Below are 6,361 nucleotides of genomic sequence, written 5' to 3' on the forward strand. Positions count from 1 at the left end.
GACAGTGGTGAAATGTGATTTTTTTGTTTTTTATTCGGAGATGTTTCTGTTTTATTAGGAGACTGTCTCACCCCAACATCGTCAGACTCATGGCAGTTACCCGCACTGAGTCCTGCTTTTTGTTGGCAGCTGAATACATTCATGGCGCAACCCTGCAGCAAGTGCTTCACACAGACAGCTGCTACTCTAATAGTCTGTGTTATTGAAGGATTCGGAGCTTCTTTTGTTTTTTTTTATCCATTTTTAGACAGCGATGAGATCGGCTACACACTCCACAGAAGCCCAGAGTTACTGTTAATATCAAAAATATAACGCTGTCCTTTGAGATTTTGACATTTAAGACTGTGAGTGTAATGGATCTAAAACTGTTTAAATCTTCTTAGCCTGGTAACATGGAAACTTTAAAAACAGCAGCAGAAGGTTTCAGTAGTGTAGTCTAATTTGTTCTTTTCATTTAATAATAATCCATATTACGTATAACAGCTACAGTCACCCTGGAGAGAAACTAGTGAGGGAGGACCAAGCTGGGTTTCTGGGTCCAGAGGTTTGGAGAAACTTCTTCCCTTTCTTTCATCACAGCTGTCCTGTGCCAGAAGTTCTGTTGACCCGCTGAAAGAGGCATCATTTAAGAAACACCAGGAAGACTGAAGCTCATCGCATTGATCAAACAGGACTCATGATCTTCACCAGCAGCTCCCTCACAGGGAAATCTTCAGCACTCCTCCGTAGGCCCGCCCCAGGAGATGGATAAACCCAGCATTTCATGAACACTGTGATGGAGACCTTTGGTTTGTGTAATGTTATAAATACTCGGATACTCCCCAGAGGCTCCGGACTTTTACATAAAGATATTATATTCAGTCCTGTAGAAAGTTATATATTTAAAAATATATGATCCTCTCTGGTTACTCTGGTATGAATAACTCTGCATCACTTTATGGTAAATAACACACTATCTGCAAAAAACTGTGAAAACTGTGACCTTTGAGGTTTTATTTAATTGTGTTAGAGAAACTCAAATGTGCTCTTTTTACAGCTGAGTACATCAAGTGTTTAAAACGGAAGCTGTGCAGGTCTGAGATACAAACTGAGGTCCTGTTAATGCTGATATACAGTGACACAGTTACATGGGTGATTAATCCTTTTGTTTTTTTTGTGTTTAATTTTATCAATAAAACAGTTTGTAACACCTCCTACGTCCATCGGCGTGAACTATCGCATGTCCACCATGACCTGCCCAAAGCCGGAAGTGACGTCATTTTCGCGGAAATGTAGTTTTTTACCATCAAGGCCTCATGAGCCTATACTGGTGTTTTTAAAAGTTATCTTTGACTTTATGACTTTCTGTGTCGTTTCTGGGATGCTTAGAAGTCATATTGCACTGCTGGAAATATTTTATTTTGATGCAGATGCTGCTTTTTTGCAAATTTGCACTATAATATTTATTTTCGTTTTTCCTGCAGTGTATAGAAATTGGTGTATTTCAAAAATAAAACTATGAAGACACTCAAAATAAATTTCCTGTGGTGGGAAACTATTTTGTGCAACTTTTTTGTATTTACAGTTTTGAGGGATAAGCCTCTTAAATTTCTCTAACTAGAAATATATGTTAAAAAACAAAAACGATTTTCAATTTTTTTGTAGTTTATTGCAGTTTTTTATAATTTATGTAATTACTATGCACTTAATGCAGACATATTATTAAAACCTATGATATAATGGTTGTATTGATGCATAGCAACTTGAAATGCTCCCAAAAATGGCTCCACAGCATGTAAAAATATAATATAAGCTCTGGCGGAATTGGTTCTATGGTAGGTCTTAAAGGGTTAATGCCATTCAGTTTGTTGCCTACTACCCAGATCTAAATGTGGCAGGAGATGAGTCAAATGGTTAGAGGAGAAAGATGTCTCCTCTTCACTGAATGAGCTGCCTTGAAGCTTAGTCATCCTTCAAATGTCACACACACGCAGGCAGGAATAAAACATGTTGTTCGTTATCATTGGCAGTGCATGTAAATATGATAATTAACACTGCAGAAATAAGTCATTAACATGACCATCATCAAAGAATCTCAAGCCATTTTGATCTACACGCAATGATGATGTCAGATGTCACGTTTTCAGATTTGCTTGAACATGCTTTTGCATTTGCACGGAATCAAATTACTGCTGCATTTTCTTGAGTCTGCTCCTGGTGGAATCTAGTATTTTTCTTTACTATAGCTTGCATGACAGCCAGCTAATAGAGATCAAACGCAATGCAACAGTGTCTAATTCCTGTGACATACTCACCACACACTAGCCACAGGTATTTCAAGCTGGAATTAATTTTTACCATGTCAGCATTCACCTCTTACCTCTGGGATAGCTCTTTTTCCTCGGAGGCCTCCTCTACGCCTTGTTAGCCAGAAAGCTGAACGTTCTGCAGACCCTGCAACACTGTCAACCTCTTCACAGCTGTCTAAAATCCCAACAAATCACCTCAAGCATCTCCTGACACTTTGCTCTTAAATTCAACTCCTGACAAATTCCCAGCCTATTTTACTTCATGTCCCCAGAAGAATGACGGCCTGTGGTCGGAGCAGTTTCCCTGTTAACCAACTGGGGGCACTGTTGCATTTCCAAGCTTGCTTTCCCATGTAGGACACTAAGGTGTTGAGGTACGGGCATACCACAAATATATCCTGTGTTATTCATGGTTTCCCCACTGTTTAGGGAGACTTTGGTCAAAGGTTTGGGCACAATTTTCTGTTCACACACTTGCCAAAGACCTTTTAAGGTGCACGTCAGCATGCCACCACACACCAGAAACACAGAGAAAAGAGGAGAGTGGGCGGGAGAGAACGAGAGAGAGTAGAATCCAGGAGCTGTGGGTGCTGCACTGTGTTGTCTCCTGAAGCAAATGAATATGACAAGTTCCTGCCGACTCAGTTTGCTGGCAAATACGAAATCATTCTTCACTAAGCCAAGACTTTGCGTTGGAGGTGCTCCTCTCCTCCCTTTGCTGAAATCACCCATAAACAAGTGGCTATCATTTTTTGCTTCTTAGACTCCTGCCATTGTGACAGAAAGAAAGAAAATATGAAAAGAGAGCATTTTTCTCTGTGCCTCATCTCCCTACAAATGCTTAACTACAATAATCCCTTTTGAAAAAAGATTGTTGCTACTGAATTATTTTTAAAGCAGTGTTGTTCTCCTTCCCAGCAGGTCTGCAGAGAATCAAAACCTGCAGTCAGTGAAAAATTGATTACTCAAGAGTTCTTACTTGTAGGTGATATTTTGAAAAGTCATGTTGCAGGTATGGTGCCCCTTAATAATTGTTTACTTACACGTGAAAATATAATTAGCAGCAGAAATTAATTGTTAATTTTCAGTTAATTATACAAAAATGCAAGCCTTCACTCGCCAATTATTTCCCATCTATAGTGATCACTGAGTAATTGGTATTTTTGTTGCAGCCCTGAAATTTAATCAGCTGTCCGACTGTTTTTCTGGCATTTAACAAGTTCAAATTCAGTTCTGTTTTCTGACTGGGTTTGCCAGATTTGCAGACCATAGCTCTTTTGTAGGCACAGATAAAACCCATATGACTACACAATACAAAGAACAAAGTGCTTGACATGTACATACAAAATTTAGTAGAGTAACATCTATGTAACTGGGACCAGCCACATTTGTGTTGAATTTGTATTACATGCCATGCTAAACCATTTCATTTTCCTGCAGTGTTCTGACAGACAGCTAGTCCCATCAATCAGTAAATCCCATGATAGTAATTTCCTTTTTGTCTGATCAAACCTTCAAACTTGAAAGTCTCTCAGGGAGGTGTCTGGCAAGGTGATGACTGGATGAGAATGATAGTTAGAGAAAGAGCGAGAGAGAGAAAGAGAAAGAAAGAAGAAAAGCTAATTTAGAATTTACTATTGTGTAGTGCTAGCCAAAACATTAAGCAACATATGTATGTGTTTCCCCTGTATACTAATATTTGTGAGTTTAAAGTTAAAAATAAGAAAAAATGGATTTAAGTATTCAAATGTTTTAAAAGTTTATCATTAGGTGTAACACACCAAGACCTTTAATTATTTAAAAGAAACAAACCCTTAACCTTCTTCATGTAATAGTAATGTCATACTTCTTAAGCAAGGTATCCAAATAAGGGCAGCAACAGAGGATGATGACACCCTTGATCCAAAAAATGCATATAAAAGAACTAAGATAGCATCTTATTTGTATATGAAGCAATGGAGCTCTAGTTGCCTGCCTGATCATGCTTCCAGTCTTTGCTCCATCTATGGTTGTCAGCTCTATTATTGCTTCTGTGACCTTTAAACTGACTGTAATTAAATTGCTAGAAAGAGACATAATCCACAATACGCAAAGTACAACATGGCTTTTGACTGATATGTATAGATATATAAAAAAAATGTTCTGTTTTATAGGAGCATAACTGAAATACAGAGGGGGGAAAAAGGCAATTAAGATCTCCCACTGGACCTTGGCATATTGTACCTGGTATATTTTCACTATTTCTTTCTTAATCTTTCACAATATTAATACAATGAAACAATCTTTAAAAGAGTAATTGCATTAACAGTTACATTTAAACTTCAGTGAAATATGCAAAAAACAACATGCAGATGGCCTGTAAAGAAAAAAAAATACCTTATGAGTCTATATCATAAAACACAGACTGGAGAAACTCTGCCAACAGTATCAGCAAATAAAGATCGCATTATCCCAGAGCTTAGTCGACACCCTCGTCCTACCTCAGAGAAAAAGAAAAGAAAGGAAAAAAAACACCCTTTCTTTCAAAAGAAAGGGAAACGTTTGCCATGCATGTTGCAGTGTCTGTCATTATGCTGGAATGGCATTTCAAGAGTCAATTTGGTGCTGGAGTTAAAGTCGAAGCTTAGATGGCAGCAGCAAAATTACACTGGCATCACTGCAAGTCATGAACTGAGCCTCTGCAGCTGCGTCCCAAATCTCCCTAGCAACCACAGATGGTATTGTCATGAAGGTCCACAAGCTGTGGACAAATAAAGGTTTAACACATAACAGCTAGGAAAGAAAATGAGACTTAACTGCAAAGCATATTTGGTGATGTGGGTGAAATTGTTTGGATATGGCTGCTGGCATGGGTTGTGACATTATTGTAGTTTCTTGGCCTTCAACCTCTATGTCTTAACTACAGCACTGAGAGTGGCAGGACCCATTTCATTTAAAGAGATCTGAACCTATCATCATTACTAAACCTTCCTGTTTCCAGATTTTTTAACCCTCGTGGTCAATTAACATTAGTTATTCATGGTTTTCTCATCACATAAACTCAAAACAACTTAAAATCACTTAAAAATACACCTTTTAGAGGGACCTGATAGCTGAGTGGTTAGGGCACATACCTTACGGTTCACACCGAACGCGATAGACGCGACCAGAGCGTCAGGCCCTGAGCAGAGTCCCAGGTCCTATATAAACCACCAAGACAACAGAATTAGATAGAATCCCTTTATTTGTCACTGTAGAGGTGTACAGCAAAATTTGGACCGTCTCCCTGAAACATACATACAACCAGTTCCTCTTGTTTTTATTCTGTACTTGCAAGTGTTAATGCTGCTGTGTCTGTGCATGTGGCCAACTAAAACTATATGCCTTTCCCCAGTAACTAAGTAAGACCTACAAAGGAGAGACACCCACAGCAAGCCTATTATCACTTTATCCTGCAAAGAAAAACACCATTAGAAGTTGTGCAATAATAACAAAAAAGAACAACACTTCTAGAGGTCTCGCTGCATATTATTTGTTGAGTTTTGAAAATAAAACACCTCTTATGCCTAGAGAGAAATGTTTAATGATGTTGCATAATGGTAATATTGCAACAATAGAACAAGTTTCATTGTAGTTTCTGTTCATTAAGAAATGTCTTAAATTCTACCCGACATTGCAAGAGCTACTTTTCCACCACCGAAGAGCTGAGGATCTTTTCTATTGCGTCTGAAACTCTGTGTTCCTACTAAATGGCAGCCATTGTAAAGCTGCTGTACATGTTTTCTGATAATTAAACATTTTTAAGCTGCACAATATAATTTCAAAATACGGATAACGCTCTCTCTAAACATTTCTAAACAACATTTTTGTATCATTCCTCATGGCTACTTCACTTTTTACTCAGGAGTCCTTGGATTTTCTTTTGATTAAGTTAGATTGAAAGGAATTGAAAATACATACTTAACAGTGTTAAAGCCTACACAGTTCTGTTGTATTCACCTTTACATACAGTGGGGCAAAAAAGTATTTAGTCAGCCACCGATTGTGCAAGTTCCCCCACTTAAAATGATGACAGAGGTCAGTAATTTGCACCA

Source organism: Pundamilia nyererei, unplaced genomic scaffold (assembly GCF_000239375.1).
Source record: "Pundamilia nyererei isolate P.nyererei 1_Seehausen unplaced genomic scaffold, PunNye1.0 scaffold00020, whole genome shotgun sequence".
Taxonomy (NCBI): Eukaryota; Metazoa; Chordata; class Actinopteri; order Cichliformes; family Cichlidae; genus Pundamilia; species Pundamilia nyererei.